Raw genomic sequence first — 20,419 nt, 5'->3', positions numbered from 1 at the left:
TCTTATAATAGAATCCCATGATGTCCTCACAAGTCTCAAGTATGATGGGCCAAGTTCTTATTTCTCATGTTCCGAGTTATTCACTGTAAATTTGATTATTCCGAATAAATTTTGTGTCGAAACATATATGTTCAAAATTTGTTCTGAATGATCTTATCATATTATGTTATCCTTCGAGAATGTGTTCAAAGTATGGGTTGTGTATTAAAATATTATGAATTCGAGTCCCTGCTAAAAACATGATGGTATATCGGTACTAAAGATCTCCCAACCTAAAATATTAAAATTTAATTGAAAACTTATCTTGCTCCTAACTTGATGCATTGGTATTATTTGAAGCTTTTATTTTGATCTTATGATTGTTTCTCCGTGTATTGTTACTCGTTCTATTGATAGGGTGTTTAGTCGTACATACTAGTACTATTCCATAAGTACTAATGCCCCTTTTGTCGGGGGCTCTGCATTTTTAATGGATGCAGGTGGTTCCACAGCAGGCAACATGGATCAATGATAGCGGTACACCCTCTTCCCAGCTGACTTGGTGAGCCCTATTTCATTTTGGGGTCGTGTATCTTTTATTTCTCATATATTATGTTTTGAGTTATAGCCGGGGCCGTGTTACCGACACTATCATAGAACTATTTTGTTCCTGTTAGAGGCTCTCTAGACATAGTGTGTGTTGTACATTAGTGTTGCCTTGTTGGGAAAGTCAAACTGGAATTGTTGTAATTGTATCATATGTTCCACTTCAATATGAATGTGTATATATTTTTGGAAATTATAAATGAAGTAACTAATGGTAACGAGATTGTGTTGTTCACGTTATCATCTTATTGTCTAATTAATGGGAATGCACCTTCACTTTATTCATGAGTAAGTTCGGGTAGAAAGCATCTAGCAGATTTGCTTGACCGGGTTATCTCGGTTAAGTGCCGGTCACACTACCTGAGGTCGGGGCGTGACACAAGACCATAGAAATCGAACCTAAACAATAAAAATTGAATCTTTAATCAATTGTACAAAGTCAACCCGGGTTCGTTGTCATGACCCAAACCGAAGGGCCGCGATGGGCACTCGTTGCCTAACTCAATTGAGTACCAACATAACATATTATCATACTATCATGGGTAATTGAGCCGAAAAGGACATCATGAGATAACTAGAATCAAACATAAGAGAATACTCGACATAAGACGACCCAACATGGAATACAAACTTATACATGTGACATACGGGCCTTAAGACCAAAATGATCATGTGTACACTCAAAACATAGGCCGACGAGGCCATACAATCATCCATATATATAAAATATGTCTACAAGCCTCTAAGAGTACATAAACGTCATAAAGGCAAGGACAGGGCCCCCTATACCAATCAATACATATCCAAAGCCTAATGACCAAATAGGCAACTCCGGAGTAAGTGGATTGTACCAACACCTTCCGCTGAGCTGATAGCCAACTAGGAGGACTGTCAACCTATCTATCGGGACCTGTGGACATGAAATGAAGTTTCCCCAGGCAAAACGGAGGTTAGTACAAATAAAGTACCGAGTATGTAAGGCATGAAAAAGCAGTATATAAAAGACATGAAAGAAACATGGAGTAAAGGACTCAACTTGTAAGTTTGAATAGCTCAGTGAATCATGAAACTTTTATAGTGTCATGTATATGTGTATAAATGGCATATCATGCATAGGTATATGCGTACATAACATCCTCAAACCTTTGAGGGCATCCCATCATATCATATCGGCCTCAGTGGGCAAAATGATCAATGTATACCAGCTGATCAAATGGTGGTGCATATATAATGACGTAACCTATCCCCATACCTCATATAAATATAATATACGCATACATAAAGCCATCTGATCATGGGTCAATGTACATGCATAAATGAATGCAATGCATAAAGAAGTAAGTCGATAAGATCTCTCGGAATGTCATATGATCAATATGCTTTCGGTTAATATCATGAAATAAAATTTATCAACTTATGTAGTTTTTGAGACCCATGAACAGACGATATAATAATAGGACACATGGGGAATCAAGAAACATAGGCACCCCTAGTACTTTTAAGAATAGAGTCATTTGTGAAAGTTCCACATTTGCTCTTTTCGTTTATATCATATGGATCATGCCAAAAGGGAAGAAGAGATAGCCTTAACATATCTTATCACAGTATGTCCAATGACCACATTGAACTTGTCTTGTCGCACTTTAATCTACAACAACGATAATAATACTATCATTAAGCTATGAATGATGCAACTATCGTACAACGAATGACAAGCTTATTTTATATTAGAACAGACAACATCTCCCATATTTTCTTTGCTTTCCCCAAGTCCATCAAAACAACAAGAACACACACAACCTTCAACTATATACCTTTAGAACCACAACACACCCAACATCCCAACAACACCAATAAATCTACACAAAAACAAGTGCACAAATATCACCAACGAAACTACTAGTTAACACGACGAGCAGCAAGCTTGAATTGGAACCAAACCCCAACTCTGTTTCTCATACCCCATGTACTTACAAAACCATCAACAGGTCCAGAATATAAACATATATATTGACATGCCATTCCAACCTTATATCCATCATAAAAGTAAAATCAAACAACCCAACAAGATATAACAACAACATGGAAAACTTTCAGGTATTGTGTAGTTGTTTCTTCTCCTATTTACAACATCATCAACATACTCAACATATTGACAAGCATAAAAACAATAAGAATATTATAACCAAGCTATTCCCCATGATTTCCAGCCATATGAAGTCATATACACAACTCCAAAATAGTCCAATAAGAGACAACAACTTCTTATACAACTTCAAGTTCTATCTTGTAATTCTTCATCCAAATAACTTAACCAACACATAGATATGATTAATCCCAAGAAATAGAGTGTTATACATACCTTAAATAATCAGAACAAACTCGAACTAAAGCTTCCCTTATCTTACAAGTACCCTTAAATACATCACAATACCATAGAGAGTCTCTTCTTCACGTACGCTAACTTTTGAGGCTAGGTTTAGGTAAAACCACATTGGATTCGAATTGGAACCTTGGATAACTGTTAGGGAAGTGTGGAGAGAGTTTGGGAACTGTCCTTGGTCGAAACTGACCAAAACCGAGCCGTCCAATCCCTTTAAAATGTTCAAGGGTCGTCCACTACCTAAGTGGGTCCCATTGGGAGCTGCTTGCATGGTCTCACAAAAACGTGAATACCTCTCTACTTAGATGTTTTATCGATGAACGGTTTAATGAGTTAGAAACTAGACTCATAGATCTTCTATTTTGTAGGTGGATCATCCCGTAATTCCAAGTATATTGTTAGAAAAGCTCACCTATATTTGACCTAATATTCAACACATTTATGAATGTAACTTGTGATGGCCTTTGCCAACTTTTGTTCCACAACTCTCTTGACTTCAAAACGTAATACACGACTATCATACGGCTAAAATAACTCATAAAATAAATTCCTTATCATGTTAAGCATCCTAGTATCACCCCAAAGTACATGTTTTAACATTCCCGACTTATCGACATTCGACGAAACTTATTTTCTTCAATTTGTTTAGCTTTTAAGCCTTTCAACCCTCGTGGTACTTGTTATCCATGATCTTAATGATTTGTAGCCTACAAGACAACATGATTAACTTACTTTATGTACTTTCAAAAATGATCTCATGTCTAAGCTTACATCAATTGACTTACGATGTACTCTCACGTACGAAAATATAGGGTGTAACACTCGCCTCCCAGAACCTGACAAAATTCACAAATCCCGAACACTCATTCCAATATGAGTCCAACTACATAAGATTTATCCAAAACCAGCTCTAAATCTGGTACACATCTTAATATTTGTTTCCAAAAATTCCTTACAAAAAACCCAATTTTTCCCTTAGATTTCATCAACTAAAGGTCAAAATCAAAGATGGAATCATGAAATAAAATCAAATCTAAGTCAAGAACACTTACCCCTATTCAAGTAGTGAAAACTACCTCAAACATTGCCCAATTCCAAGCTCCCAATCTCAAAGTATGATAAAATAAGTCAAACCCTTAATAATATATGACCTCCCCAGCGATTCCGCTTTTGAGGACAAAAAGTTGGCTTCTACGACACCACTTTTGCGAAATTAAACTCGCATTTGCAGGCTCATTAACACTTCCGACCAACCGCTTCTGCGATGCAAGACCTCGCTTCTGTGAGCCCACCTGTGAAAAGACCTCGCAGGTGCGCGACTGCTTCTGCGCCCCAAGATTCGTACATGCGGACTAGCTGTCCCTGGCCACAAATCCGCTCATGCGGCCCGCATTTGCAGAGTTGCACATGCAGATCGAACCTCACAGGCACGAAAATACCAGAACAGAAACGCATATATAACACTAAACAATTTGAAATCAATGTGAAACATACCCGAGGCCCCTAGGACCACGTTCAACTATACCAACCAGTCCCAAAACATAACACGAATCTTACAACTTAAGCTTTCATAAACGGCACTAAGTGTTCCAAATCACTCTCGAACCTTCCCAAGTCAAACCAACCAGCCCGCAAGTCATAAAATAACATACACATACGGAAAATATCAAATAGATGAATAGGGATCATATATACAAAACGACCGGCTAGGTCATTACAAGAATCATGTAGAACACACAACAAAACAAGGAATAGAGTAATCTAGAATCTACCCCGAGTATGAATACCCATGGAACATGTATATTCACTCATCAACTCATATATACATCACCCCCGCATGTAGCAAACAATATCAATTATTAGAAAAAATTTCCTCAACGAAAGCAAGGAAAGACACTTACCTAATTTGGCCTAGTCCAAAGCTCCAAAATCGCATTTCCTTGAGAAAGCACCTCTAACCTGCTCAAATCTAGCCAAACATCAACAAAGGAAGTCCACCAATGCCATAGCAAACGATCCCATCCATAAATCCATGTTTTGTGTGTTAATAATTCATGTAAATTCTTGAAATATAATCACAAGTAGGTAGAAATCACATACCCTAATGTCTTTTATGAAAATCTCAAAACAAAATTGCCCCTCTCAAAGTATAGGGTTCAAAGTATATGAGAATGAGCTCAAAATCCTGAAATTCCAACTTAAATCTAGCTATAGAAGTCGCATTTGCGACTAGAGGCTCGCAAATGTGACCCTTGCAAAAGTTACCTCAGGCTCGCAAATGTGAACTTCGTCTGACCCAGCCAATTCACAATTTCAACCAAACACTTTGCAAATGCATAGTCGCACAGCTGCCAGTCGCAAAAGCGACACCACATCCTCGCAAAAGCGAACAAAATCCTCAGAATCCCACAGTCACAAATGCGACTCACATCCTCACAAATGTGAGGTCCTCCGAGCTCGACCAGGACGCAAAAGCGACAACATCCTCGCAAATGCGATGGTCGCATTTGCGACCACCTCATTGCAAATGCGAACAATACTTGAAAGGTGCAAAAGGCAAGAAATTCAAACCTTAGCCTTGCCATTAATAAATAGTCTTAAATTTGATATGAACATAGAAAGTTTGACGGTTAAACACGACATAACAAAAACCAGAGTTGTTCAATCTAGTTTATTTTTTAAACCTCAGTAGAAATTTTGGAGCATTTAGTATTACTATTACTATTTCAACTGGCACAAACTCTCCACCACGAAATCTAAACCTGCAATATCATCTTTATTCTCTATTGGGAGGTTCTTTCTTTTCATCTGGTACCGGTATTCTACTTGATTCACCCTTCTCCATTGTTATTGATATATTTTTATCGCATGGTATAATGGTATTTTCTCTTCATTGAACTTCTAAAAACAGGTCCATCTAAAGAGTAATATAAAACGCGAATGGATGCACACAAAATGAAGGATAATCATACAAAATTCTTATATTACCGTCAGAGAAACACAATTATCCATAAATAGAACTAAAGATTAACTTGGTTCTTTAATTAAGTTACCTCAATTGAATCCCAAGCAAAAATTACGACCATTCCTTTGTAGCATGAGTTGGTAGCGAGTGAATTTGTCTCATTCAAATCGCGTACAAACTTTCTCTTTCTTTGTCGCATTTGGACTCACAACTTGAACCTGATAGAAAGAATGGTCTCTATATCCTCATTTATGTATTTTTCTTTAAAACCACTATACTTCTAGTAACAATGGCGTTTTCACTAAAAAGGAAAAAATAGAAAAAGAAATGATTGTGCTAGGTGCGACATGATCAAAATGTAAGCAGCTATATGAAATTTCCATTTATTTATCTCCCTAAGAAAGTAACATAGACTTAAAGATTACAAATAACAGCGTATAGTGGGAAAAAGAAAAGGAGTCAGACCTGGGACTGGAGTAATCCTTGCTTAACAATTTCATCTAGGCCACATGTTTTGCGACTAAAGAAACATGAGAGATCTTCTGTTTCTCAATTGACTTGACATATACGAATCAAGTTTGTCCAAACTTTGAAAAATAACATTTTCAAAAATATTTTGGCCTTGTCAAAGAGCTTCGAATTACCAATCTGAAAATCAAACAGTTGACCTAAATGGCCTAAATCTCTTGTTGTCCTAACAGACTGTGTCTTTCATTAGCTTTTCCAAATATATTTTTAAACAATCACCTCAAGAAAAATATAGCAAAGTAAATGTTACAAACTAATATTACTAACGTCCGTCAACAGCAATTAAAAGCATGCACAAAAGATAATCTTGTGCTATATCAAGCTCGTCATCGATGCAGCAAGGATTGATCTTACTCTATAGCAACTCACTAATACAAATTAACATAAAATGAAGTAGCTCTCTTTTGTCTGATCCAGTTCTGCAAGCTCTCTTCTTAGAAATATATACACCGCGGCTATAATGGATCTCACTAGGAACTCCAAATAGTTACTCCCTCCGTTTTAATTTATGTGAACCTGTTTGTCTGGGCACGAAATTTAAGAAAAAATGAAGACTTTTGGAATTTGTGGTCCTAAACAAGTTAAAAAGGGGCCGGAGTATTTGTGTGGTTATAAAAGCTAATTGTAAGTTTAAGCTAAATTGTTTCCAAATTTAGAAAGGAATCATTCTTTTTGGAAATGAACAAAAAGAAAATAGGTTCACATAAATTGGAACAGATGAAGTATATTATAAATATAGAACTAAAAGGATAGCAGTTAAGCAATACTAATTGCTAATATGATATGAGAAGCAATGGATAAGAATGTTACCTACCTTGATACTTCATCCAACCGAAGTATAAAAATACTTAGATTAACAAAAAGAATAAAAATATACATTAGATAGATATGTAATGGTCAATAGAGAGCATCTTTTTCTTTGATGAAGAAAGTCTAAATTCCAGTGCTACTATATCTTCTATAACTCAGAGTCATCGACGAGAACTATTGGGAAAGAAAAATAGAAGGCCAAGATATATTGGTATGGCACTTAAAAGTCTTGCATAACAGAAATACAAAGAAAACCTGTTCAACTCTGTCATGCTCTAAAGATCCTCCAGAATCTTCCTGGTCATTCTTTTTAAAAAAATTTCCTTTAGAATCTTCTCTTGTCAATGATACATAACAAACTGTGGAATCGAGTTCTAAAATCAACCATAGCAAAAAACGGATAGAGTTGAATTTGTACGTAGTTCTAAGGATATGTAGTATAACTTGACACAAATCGTAAGGATGAATAGAAATATCGAATATTGACTGTAGAGAATAAAAAATAAGCAAAGATAAAAGGAGGATGATTTATGGATTAAGCAAGATGAATCAATCTATGAGGCTAAAAAAGGGTAAACTCTTCAATATATGAGTGTATGATATCTCAGTTACAATGTATGCAAAACTTGATCCTTCTCAAGAAGTATAGTCATCCCTTTTATAGTGGGGGATTCTACTTTAGATATAATTAAAAATACATAGTGGGGAACCTATGATAAATCAGTTTTTTCTTAATTCCCGCCGAGAATCTCTCCCTTAGTGCGGCTGCAACGGCTCTTGTCTATGAGATCGGTCTTGATCAGACTCAGCATTGGTCGGTATTGGTCAGTTTCCAGTTTTAGAGCTCGATGCGGGTTTGAGGTCGATGCCGACTCGGGGTCCAGTAATGATTTGGGCTCGGTATCGATTGGCCTCTGGCCCTTAAGCTCGATTCCATTATATCTCATCATAGTTCGATTCGGACCCGAGCTCGATAATGATTTCGGACTCGGTATTTGATCTGTACCTTAAATTTGAAGCTCGTTTGTGCTATCTTCGGGTCCCATCTCAATATTATGAAGACTTCCTTCGATCCATTATGATCCCATTTCGATCAATCGTATGAAGGCCGAAATCAATTTCGACCGTATACAGATAGTTCCCTCGTTTCTCGGGATAGATGTGGCGAGAAATGATATGATTTCTCAACGGCTCGATTGGATATGCACTGACGTTTGCATCGAGCCCGACCATGACGTACGTGATAGTTGTCCTGTCGGTTTAGTTTACCAAGGCATTTAATGCGTGTCAGACGGTGGTCGGCCACCGCTGATATTGAACCGCCATTGCTTCAATCTATAAATAGCCCATCCTTTTACCATTTATCACTTTTACATCTTTAATCTTCCAAATTTTCCAAGTTCTTTTTCATATTTTCTGAGTTCATTCGCAAATCTGTGATTCTTCTCTGCAAAATCCTTCTTCATAAACACCAAATCTTTGTCACCTCCTTCTATTCTCGATCTTTAAATCTAAAAAGGATGAAAACATCAAAAACCATTCCTCAAAAAGAGAAAGCTTCTTCTTAACAGCCTGCTGCCGACAAAACACCGGTAGAGCCACGGCCTGAGGAGTGCGTTCCTAGGGCGTGTGTTCTTACCTCTGATTTTAAGGTCGACAAAGGCTCGTCGGTTCCTGGCCAATGTGAGCCAGTATCGAGGTATATGTGTTCGATAACCGAGAGGCACCTCGAACAGCTAAAGAAAGATTGCAATTGGGAGAATAAAGAAATAGTAATCCCGTCTTCTGAAGAAGATATCACCACTTACGTGAAAGGGTTTTTAAGTGTGTATACTTACCCTTTCACATTAGGTCCCCTCGACCCCGTTATTATTGATTTCTGCTATTAATACCAAATAACCTTAGGCCAGATCCATCCTTCTTTTTGGCGGATCGTTATTTTGATCCGTTACTTCATGAACAAAATTGAGGAGATGCCTTTCACCCTCGACCATCTCATCCGATTATACTACCCTCGCCTCTGTCGAGGCGGGTTAATAAAACTTCAGCGTCGGGCTACCAAGGTTCTGTTCTCGAGCATAGACGAGGATAGGGATCGAGGCTGGATGGGCAGGTTCGTTCGAGTAAGGACTTCGAACCTGATTCCGACTGAAAGATGCCTTTTCCCGAGGAGGGGAACATGAAGCGCAAGTATAATTCTGATGTTATCTCCTACTATTTTGCCCTTTCATTTCTTTACTCATCGATATCCCCTTTTTGTGATGCAGCGGTTCCCTGGATGACCGGTGCAGTTTTCGATCTCAAGAACTGGGTACGAGATCTAGCTTTGACCTCCACATACGCCGAGCGCTCATGGCGTGATTTGTCAAAGGGCCGATGGGAGGCCAAAAATCATGGTAGGCCCCTTTCTCATATATTTAGTAGTTCGAACGAGATGCTTTCCATATATTTAAATCAATTTTCCTGTATGTAGGTGTGGGCAAAGATGCGGTTTTGAGGCCTTGTCCGTCGAGGAAGAGGAAGAGGCCTCTGTTCCAAAGACAGTGAAGGATAATAAGAGAAAAAGGGCCTCCGCTTCCGAAGATCCAAAACTGAAGACGAGGATGGCTCGTAAGCCGAGGAAGAATACCATTCCTTTGACCGTAGAATCAGTTCTGCGTCTAAGGGATGAAGACGAAGAAGAATAAGAAAACGACGGGTCCGTACTGGTGGCACTAATGAAGAAAACCATTGATGCCCCAAAGGCAACTAAATCGATGGTGATTTATAAAGCTTTGCCTCGGACTGAGGAGATGTCGGAGGAAGGTTCGGGCAGAGTCCCCGAACCATTAGAGATCGAAGATGCTTCCCATCAAAGTCAACAAACGGTGGGTATATCAGGAGGGGCCGGTCCTAAAGCTCTCTGAACTGAGGAGAACGCCCCAAGCGAATCGCTTGGGGCAATATTAATCGGAGACTCGCCCACTCTCCCTTCCATTTCGGAAGGGGCGATTCAGGAAGCCCAAGCTTTAGGGGACCTCGAAATGAACCGGTCTCATGAAGAGGATGACCCCTTCTGCTATTTGTTTACTGGGGTCGAGGACGCTGCTGGCCCTAGTGATGTGTCGGGCCTTTTCTGTGAAGTGCAACAAGCTCTAAATCGGGTAAGCTCTAACTCCCTTCGTTGATACCACTTTCATGTTTGCTATTCTTTTCTAACATCTTTTCTTCTTTCTTCGAAGGCCGTAGTCATTCATCGAGAAGTGTGTTCTCGGTCTCGAGCTGAGTTGCATCGGCTCGAGGCCGACTTCCGTCGGGTTACGAAGGAGAGGAACGCCCTTAGACTCCTTTCCGGGCAAAGGGAAGAAGAAATCAAAGGCCTCCGAGCTGAGTTAGCCAAGGCTCATCAAGACCAGACCAACCTGACTGAGAAAGTAATGATAATATTAAGAACTCATGGGTTTGATTCAGGATTGGAGGCTAATATTTCGATCTTACAACTGCAGCAAAAACTCAAGACGATCGGGCAGCTTCCTGAGGAAGTTGATATAATAAGGGCGGAGGCCATGGTATGGAAAGATGGCATGGACCATCTTGCTGCAGAAAAAGAAATTGTTTGGGCCTAATTTTCATCGACTGCAAGCCAACTTCAAGGCATGAAGGAGAAGAGCTTGGTTCAAGTGAGAAGAATAGAGGAACTCGAGGCTCGGTTAGCCTCCGAACATGCCAAGGCCAAATCTGATACGGATGAAGCAAAGGCTAATGCGGATGCATTCGTGGTCGTCTATCGGGCCGATGCTGAAGCTGCTTAGGTACAGGCAAGAGAGGCAGCCGAGACCGCCAATACTTGAGCACATTGGGTTGTTGAACTTGCTAAATGCCGATCTTGGAGGCAGACCCTCGAGGAGATCCATGCTCGAGGTTTCGATCTCTCCGAAGAGACAAAAAGGGCTAAAGAGCTCGAAGTCGATGCTGAAGCCTTGGCTTCCGATGAAGATGGTGGTGGTGATGATGATGATGGTGATGATAGGAGCAAGAATAGGCCCGAGAGCGGGGAGGAGCTCGATGGAGAAGAGACTGTCCCCCTAGATAACCAAGAAACTTAGCCCTTAGTTTCCGTTTTGGTTTTTTGTGTAGGGTCATGTTCGGACATTGTAAACATTCTTGTATATATATAAAGATATTTTCTTTTCCCGATTTGCCTCTATTTTATTCTCTGCCTTGTGAAGATTTTGTTTCATTCATGCCTTATGAAGGTTTTCATAAGGTTTTAGGTAATTTGATCGAATTTGAGCCCTGTAGCTTTTATAACCGAGTGAGTGCTTGCTCAAACTCGAAATAAAGTAGCCCGTAGGCTTAGTAGTAGAGTGAGTGATTGCTCGAACTCGAAGTAATATAGCCCGTAGGCTTAGAGGTTGAGTGAGTGATTTGAACGCGAGGTAATGTAGCCCGTAGGCTTAATAGTCGAGTGAGTGCTTGCTTCTACCTCGAAGTAAGAGTATCCCATAGGCTTAGTAGTCGAGTGACTGATTTGAACTCAAAGTAATGTAGCCCGTAGGCTTAATGGTCGAGTGAGTCATTGCTCAAACTCGAAATAAGAGTAGCCCGTAGGCTTAGTAGTCGAGTGAGTGCTTTCTCGAACTCGATGTAACATAGCATGTAGGCTTAATGGTTGAGTGAGTGATTTCTCGAACTCAAAATAAGAGTAGCCCGTAGGCTTAGTAGTCGAGTGAGTGCTTACACGAACTCGAAGTAACGTAGCCCATAGGCTTAATGGTTGAGTGAGTGATTTCTCGAACTCAAAATAAGAGTAGCCTGTAGGCTTAGTAGTCGAGTGAGTGCTTGCTCGAACTAGAAGTAATGTAGCCCGTAGGCTTGATGGTTGAGTGAGTGATTTTTCGAACTCAAAATAAGATTACTCCGTAGGCTTATTAGTCGAGTGAGTGCTTGGTCGAACTCGAAGTAACATAGCCCGTAGGCTTGATGGTTGAGTGAGTAATTTCTCGAACTCAAAATAAGAGTAGCCCGTAGGCTTAGTAGTCGAGTGAGTGCTTGCTTGAACTTGAAGTAACGTAGCCCGTAGGTTTAATGGTTGAGTGAGGAATTTCTCGAACTCAAAATAAGAGTAGCCCGTAGGCTTAGTAGTCGAGTGAGTGCTTGCTCGAACTCGAAGTAACGTAGCTTGTAGGCTTGATGGTTGAGTGAGTGATTTCTCGAACTCAAAATAAGAGTAGCCCGTAGGCTTAGTAGTCGAGTGAGTGCTTGCTCGAACTCGAAGTAACGTAGCCCGTAGGCTTGATGGTTGAGTGAGTGATTTCTCTAACTCAAACTAAGAGTAGCCCGTAGGCTTAGTAGTCGAGTGAGTGCTGCTCGAACTCGTTGATTTTTCGGTTGGCAGTCCCCGATTTATGATGGTCGGCCCTTAAGCCTATTTGTATAATAAATCTCGAAATAAAGTAATTTTTCTTGGATATAAGATATCGGTAAAGAGGAAATTTTTCTTTGTAAGTCATTATACACGTGTTCATGTTTTGTGTCAGGGCTCGGGCCAACTACATGAGCATGGTTCGTTTTGAACATTTGGCTCTTACAATATTTCCTATCGGAACCCTATTGTTATGAAGTAACTTTCTTGCATCGAACTTCATATATTTGAAGGGTAATGCCTCCCCCCCCCCAGTATTCGAGGTCGATTGTAAAGAGGCCTCAGATACTGTTGAATTGTTCTAAGTTAGCATGATCAATAGTTGCCTCATTAAAAACCTTGCCGAAAAACCAATTTGGGATAAAACCGTTCTAAGGGAAAAAGAGTGCAACGCGTGCTTTCAGACCTGGGGCTTCGTTTTGAATGATCCATCCTTGTTCCTGATCGAACTCCTACAAGGGTTAGTTTTGAAATATAAACGAACATGGGAGGGTCGTACCTTAGCAGTAGTATCATTTTAGGTGTGACATATTCCAATTGCTTGGTAGTTATTTGCCGTTTATAATACCGAGCTTGTAGGATCCTTTACCGACGTTTTCGAGAACCTAATACGGTCCTTCCCAGTTTGGATCCAGTTTTCCTTTATTTGGATTTCAGGTGCTGAGCGTGAATTTCCTTAGCACTAAGTCCCTGATTTTAAAATGGCGTAGATTGGTTCTTCGAGTATAGTATCATTCGATCCGTTTCTTTTGGGTGGCCAATTAGACGAGAGCAGCTTCTCGTATTTCATCCAATAATTCGAGTCTAGTATTCATAGCCTCGTGATTTGACTCTTCTGTTGTATATCGAAACCTGGCACTGGGTTCCCTGACTTCGACTAGAATCAAGGCTTCAGAGCCATATACTAAGGAGAACGGGGTTGCCCCCGTACTAGATTTTGATGTTGTTCGATATGCCCAAAGAACGTCGGGTAGAATTTCTCTCCATTTTCCCTTAGCGTCGTTCAACCTTTTCTTTAGGTTTTGAATGATAGTCTTGTTTGTCGATTCGGCCTGTCCGTTCCCACTAGGATGATACGGTGTTGATAATATCCTTTTTATTTTGTGGTCTTCAAAGAATTTCATCACTTTGCTACCGATAAATTATTTACCATTGTCACACACTATTTCGGCGGGTATCCCGAATCGACATATGATATGATCCCAGATGAAGTCTATAACCTCTTTCTCCTTTATTTTTTCGAACGCTTGTGCTTCAACCCATTTAGAGAAATAGTCAGTCATAAATAAAATGAACTTAGCTTTATCTGGGGCCCATGGCAGAGGGCCGATGATATCCATTGCCAATTTCATGAATAGCCATGGGGATAGGACTGAGTGTAGTTGCTCTCCGGGCTGATTGATCATCGGTGGAAACCTTTGACATTTGTCACATTTTCGAACAAACTCCTTTGCGTCTTTGTCCATATCGATCCAATAATATCCTGCTTTGATTATTTTTTGGACTAATGAATCGGCACTAGAATGATTTCCACAAGTACCCTCATGAATCTCATATAGGATGTAGTCGGTATCTCCTGGACATAAACATACTGCCAATGGTCCATAGAATGTCCTTCGGTATAATGTTCCATCTGCAGTCAATGTAAATCGAGCAGCTTTGGTTCGTAGGGCCCTCGAATTTTTAGGAATCGATGGGAGCTGTCCATTCTCCAAGTATTCAATATACTTATTCCTCCAATCCCAGGTTAAGCTTGTAGAATTTATCTCTGCATGACCTTCCTCGATCACGGATCTCGAGAGTTGAACGACAGTCCCTGAGCTGATCTCATCTTCCTCGACCGATGATCCCAAATTTGCAAGTGCATTGGCCTCACTGTTTTGTTCTCGAGGTACATGCTGTAAAGTCCACTCTTTGAAATGGTGCAAAGTTACCTACAATTTGTCTAAATACCTTTGCATTCTATCCTCTCGAACTTCGAAGGTTTTGTTTACTTGATTTACCACCAGTAAAGAGTCATATTTGGCTTCAACGACTTCTGCTCCCAAGCTTTTAGCTAGCTCCAAACCTACAATCATGACCTCATACTCGGCCTCGTTATTAGTCAACCTAGTAGTTTTGATAGATTGCCTAATAGTATTACCCGTAGGCGGCTTTAAAAAGATGCCTAGCCCGGACCCCTTCACGTTCGAAGCCCCATCTGTGAAAAGGGTCCATACCCCCGATGATGTATCCGATTTCAACCAGAGTTCCTTTTCGACTTCGGGTACGAGGGTTGGCGTGAAATCGGCCACGAAGTCTGTTAAAATTTGAGACTTGATGGCCGACCGGGGTTGATATTCGATATCATACCCACTGAGTTTGCCGGCCCATTTGGCCAATAGGCCTGATAGTTTGGTCTCACGCAAAATATTACGAAGTGGGTAAGTGGTTAATACGCATATGGGGTGACATTGAAAGTATGGTCTTAACTTTCTAGAGGCGCTTATCAGTGCAAGTTTCAATTTCTCTTAAGTGTGGATATCTAGTTTCTGCTTCCCCTAAGGTTTGACTTACATAATAAATAGAAAATTGCGTACCTTGCTCTTCTCGTACTAGGACACCACTTACCGCAATTTTCGATACTGCCAAGTATAAGCAAAGTTTTTCGTCTGCTTTTGGAGTATGATCCAGTGGTGGGCTTGATAGGTATCGCTTCGATTCCTCTAATGCCTGTTGGCATTCCGGGGTCCAGGCGAAATCGTTCTTCTTTTTGAGTAGAGACAAAAATCTGTGACTTCGATATGACGACCTTGAAATGAATCGGCCTAAGGCAGCAATCCAACCCGTTAGCCTCTGAACGGCTTTTACACTGTCCACTATGGCGATGTCTTCGATGGCTTTGATTTTATCGAGGTTGATCTCGATCCCCCGATTCAATACCATGAAACCGAGGAACTTGCCCAAACCGACCCCGAAAGCACATTTCTCGGGGTTGAGCTTCATGTTGTATTTCCTTAAAATCTCAAATGTTTCCTGCAAATGAGCCAAGTGGTCCTTTGCGCGCAGGGACTTAACTAGCATGTCATCAATATAAACTTCCATTGATTTACCTATTTGTTCCTCGAACATTTTATTTACTAGGCGTTGGTTAGTAGCTCCTGCATTTTTTAGCCCGAAGGGCATCACATTATAACAATATGTTCCATACTTGGTGAAAAATGAAGCATTTTCTTGTTCTTCCGGGTTTATTTGGATTTGATTATACCCGGAATAGGCATCGAGAAAAGTAAGGACCTCATGGATGGCCGTGACATCGATCATGCGATCGATGTTGGGTAGCGGAAAAGAATCTTTAGGGCACACCTTGTTTAAATCCTTATAATCCATACACATTCTAAGTTTGTTCCCTTTTTTTGGGACTACAACTACATTGGCTAACCATTCGGGGTATTTCACCTCCAGAATGAACGCTATTCTAAGAAGGTTAGTTACCTCGTCCTTTATGAATGCGTGCTTTACCTCAGACTGGGATCTTCTCTTTTGCTTCGCCGGTTTGAACCTAGGGTCCAGGATTAGCCGATGCGTCTTTATATACGGTGGGATCCCTGTTATATCTAAATGGGACCAAGCAAAATAATCTATGTTATCGATAAGAAATTGAATAAGCCTTTTCCTGAGTACGGGGGTTAGTCCCGTACCCAGGTATACCTTTCATTCGGGCAAATGCTCGATTAGTATAACTTGCTCCAGTTCTTCAATCGTTGATTGGGTAGCGTCGGAATCGTCGGGGACCACGAAGGATCAAGGGATCCTTCGACCATCATCTTCGTCAATCTTCTGATTTTCTGGTTGGGTTGAAGCTGACGTCTGTGATTACTATTTGGCATCTCGTTCCCCCTTTGAGTCCGACCCCTTTGTTGACAGAGGTGAGGATATCGGAATTGCTTCTTCGACGGCAAATATTTCTCTGGCAGTCGATTGTTCCCCGTACACTGTTTTGACTACTTCCGATGTTGGGAATTTAAGAACCTGGTGGAGGGTCGAGGGTACAACTCTCATATTGTGAATCCATGGCATTCCAAAATGGGCGTTGTACCTCGTGTCGCCTTCGATTACGTGGAACTTCATTTCCTGGATGGTCCCGACCACATTTATTGGCAGAATTATCTAGCCTTTGGTGGTTTCACATGCCATATTGAATCCGTTTAGAACGAGGGTTGCAGGTACGACCCGGTCCTGTAGACCGAGCTGTTCTACAACTTTGGATCTAATAATATTGCCCGAGCTACCTGGATCAATCAACACACACTTAAATTTAGTTTTATCCATAAGTACGGATATTACTAGTGCATCGTTGTGAGGTTGCATGACTCCTTCTGCATCTTCATCATTAAAGGACAATGTTCCTATGGATGCGTAACCCTGAGTTCGGGGTCGCTTTTCTCCCATGACCGATGTCTTAGTGTGTTTAAGCACCGGCCCTTGAGGGGTATCGACGCCACCAATGATCATGTGGATGATGTGCTGTGGTTCTTCATGTTCGTTTTGTTTACTGAAATCCCTATTTTTGGAATGGTTTTTGGCCTTGTCGCTTAAAAATTCTCGAAGATGCCCTTTATTGAATAACCGGGCTACCTCCTCTATTAGTTGCCTGCAATCTTCCGTTCTGTGGCCATGAGTGCCATGATATTCGCATATTTGATTGGGATTCCTCTGGACAGGATCGGTCTGCATGGGTCAAGGCCATTTAGTGTCTTTAATGCGTCCGATAGCCGACACGATGGCGGATGCATCAATGCTGAAGTTATACTCCGATAACCGTGGTGCTTCCTTAGGTCTGGTAGGCCTGTCGAACCCATTTCTGTTCATTAGCCCCCGAGAACCTTGACCTTGATAATTTCTTTTATTGCCTTGTCTGGGGTTACGTCTCGATTCATTGATCCTATGGTTTTCACTATATGGTCGGTACCGGTCCCTGATCGGACCTTGTTCTCGATTGGTGTCCCTTCTAACAGCGGGTTCAGAACCCAACTGATCATCTTCAACTCTAACTTTTGACCGGTACCGATTATGCACGTCGCCCCAAGTAATAGCTGGGTACTCGATCAGGTTATGCTTCAACCTCTATGAAGCCGTCGAACTTCGTTCGTTCAAACCTTTAGTGAAAGCCTGAACAACCCAATCGTCTGTGACTGGTGGCAGTTCCATTCGTTCCATTTGAAAATGAGATACGAACTCCCTTAGCATCTCGTTATCTTTTTGTCTTACCTTGAACAGGTCCGACTTCCTGGTCTCGACCTTTATGGCCCCGGTTTGTGCTTTTACGAAGGAATCTGCAAGCATAGCAAAAGAATCGATAGAATTAGATGGTAAATTATGATACCATATCATTGCTCCCTTTAGCAGGGTTCCACCGAATTTCTTCAATAATACGGATTCGATTTCATCGTCCTCTAGGTCGTTCCCTTTGATGGAACATGTGTAAGAGGTGACATATTCGTTGGGGTCGGTAGTTCTATTATATTTAGGAATCTTGGTCATGCGGAATTTCTTTAGGATCGGTTTAGGAGCCGCGCTTGGGGGGAAAGGCTTTTGTACGAACTTTTTGGAATCTAAGCCCTTCAATATCAGTGGTGCCCCGGGATCTGATCAACCCTAGAGTTATATGTTTCCACCTTTTTGTCGTTTGCCTCGATCCTCCTTTCTCCTGATTCTATTCGTTTGGTCAGTTCTTCGAATATCTTAGCAATTTTGAGATTAGTCCCCGACTCTTACTCACTTGACCTTACTAGAGCTGGTTCCGTTCTGTGGGCAATTTCTCGGGGTGGACTGGGCTCCGACCTGCTCGGTATCTGGGTTTGCCTTTGTAACTGAGCTATTGCTGCCTGTTGTGCTTGCAACATTTTCGAAAATCATGCGCAAGCTGATGCCATTTTCTTCGACGTTATGGGTATCTCGAGCTGCAGATCGAGTGCCACCATGGATGCTATTTTCAGGTTCAGAATGTAGGTTTGCCTCAATGGCCACATGCGAATTAACGTCTAATGGCACTTCGACTCGAGCTTCAACGGCGTCGACAAGCGGCCTTTCAGTCCTGGGCATTAAGTTGTTGTTCTCACCTTGAAGACCACCTTCGTTGTCGGAAGGTAAGGCCATTTAATTGATAGCTCGTCGTTGCTAATCCGAAATCAAAGACACTTCCGAAAACAAGCGTAAAATGGCGTGTTTTGCGGATTCATATCAAATAACCACTGTTATCCTTAGCCCCACGGTGGGTGCCAAACTGTTTACCCGAAAAACGGATAGAGTTAAATTTGTACGTAGTTCTAAGGATATGTGGTATAACTTGACTCAAATCGTAAGGATGAATAGAAATATCGAATATTGACTGTAGAGAATAAAAAATAAGCAAAGTTGAAAAGAGGATAATTTATGGATTAAGCAAGATGAATCAATCTATGAGGCTAAAAGGACAAACTATTCAATATAGGAGTGTATGATATCTCAGTTACAATGTATTCAAAATTTGATCATTTACAAGAAGTATAGTCATCCCTTTTATAGTGGGGGATTCTACTTTACATATAATTAAAAATATATAGTGAAAAACCCATGATAAATCAGTTTTTCCTTAATTACCGCTGAGAATCTCTCCCTTAATGCGGCTGCAACGACTCTTGTCTATGAGATCGATCTTGATCGGACTCAGCATTGGTCGGTATTGGTCAGTTTCCAGTTTTAGAGCTCGATGCGGGTTTGAGGTCGATGCCGACTCGGGGTCCGGTAATGATTTGGGCTCGACATCGGTTGGCCTCTGACCCTTAAGCTCGATTCCATCAAATCTCATTATAGTTCGATTCGGACCCGAGCTCGATTATGACTTCGGACTCGGTATTTGATCTGTACCTGAAATTTGAAGCTCGTCTGTGCTATCTTCGGGTCCCATCTCAATATTATGAAGACTTCCCTTTGATCCATTATGATCTCATCTCGATCAATCGTACGAAAGCCGAAATCAATTTCGACCGTATACAGAGCCGAAATTGAGTAAATAGTGGCGCAATAGTGTATGTTCTTCTACATATTTACTCCAATTCAGGCGTTTGAACAAATAACGATATGTATGCGTTGAGCCCATAAAGACAACGTGAAGAAAGACCAAAAAGAACATATATGGATTCAACAATTATCAAAAAACAAATACTACACATTAAATTAAAAGGACCCAAAAATTTACAAACGCACAGAGCATCAAAATGTTGGAATTGCATGCCGCTATCAATGTTACTCTTTATGGCATGGTACTGAGGTATTGGACTTCTTGAGTACATCAATTTAAAGAGAAATTGAATGCCATTATTAATGGAGAAGAAATGGAAGACAAAACACAGAACAAAAAAGGGATAAAAGCAAGCAGAAAAATCTAAATCAACAAACAATGGAAACCAAGAACAAATAAAAGCAAATGGCAGAGAGAAGCATTAACTGACCACTGTGAGACCCAGCGGAGAAGATAATTGAGCAGAGAAAGCTAGAGGGGAGGACAAAGCTGAAAGAAAATTCTGGGTCAAGATGAAAAGATCACATATAGAATGCAGTCGGTGAGTATTATGCTGTGAAAGACACGTAAGTCTTCATAGATGAAATGTCAAAACTTCCCTTAACTGAATTTTTATTGACACATAAGCAACCACATCGAAACCACTGGTGCTTCTATTATATAGCTGCAAGTATACATGGTTACTTCGACTGGTGCGTATGA

General features: G+C 40.7%; 1 long non-coding RNA gene across 1 annotated transcript; it reads right to left on the bottom strand.

The window, feature by feature from the left end:
* Window positions 1–1,240: 1,240 nt before the first annotated feature.
* On the bottom strand, window positions 1,241–20,205 carry LOC117274433 (uncharacterized). The gene is made up of 4 exons (XR_004504533.2): window positions 20,148–20,205; window positions 6,022–6,151; window positions 4,870–4,927; window positions 1,241–1,495 (listed from the first exon to the last, which is right to left on the bottom strand). It is a non-coding gene; the product is annotated as an uncharacterized lncRNA (long non-coding RNA).
* Between the last annotated feature and the right edge of the window lie 214 nt (window positions 20,206–20,419).

The sequence above is a fragment of the Nicotiana tomentosiformis genome, chromosome 5 (assembly GCF_000390325.3).
Source record: "Nicotiana tomentosiformis chromosome 5, ASM39032v3, whole genome shotgun sequence".
Lineage (NCBI taxonomy): Eukaryota > Viridiplantae > Streptophyta > Magnoliopsida > Solanales > Solanaceae > Nicotiana > Nicotiana tomentosiformis.
This window is presented reverse-complemented; position numbering and strand designations above follow the sequence as displayed.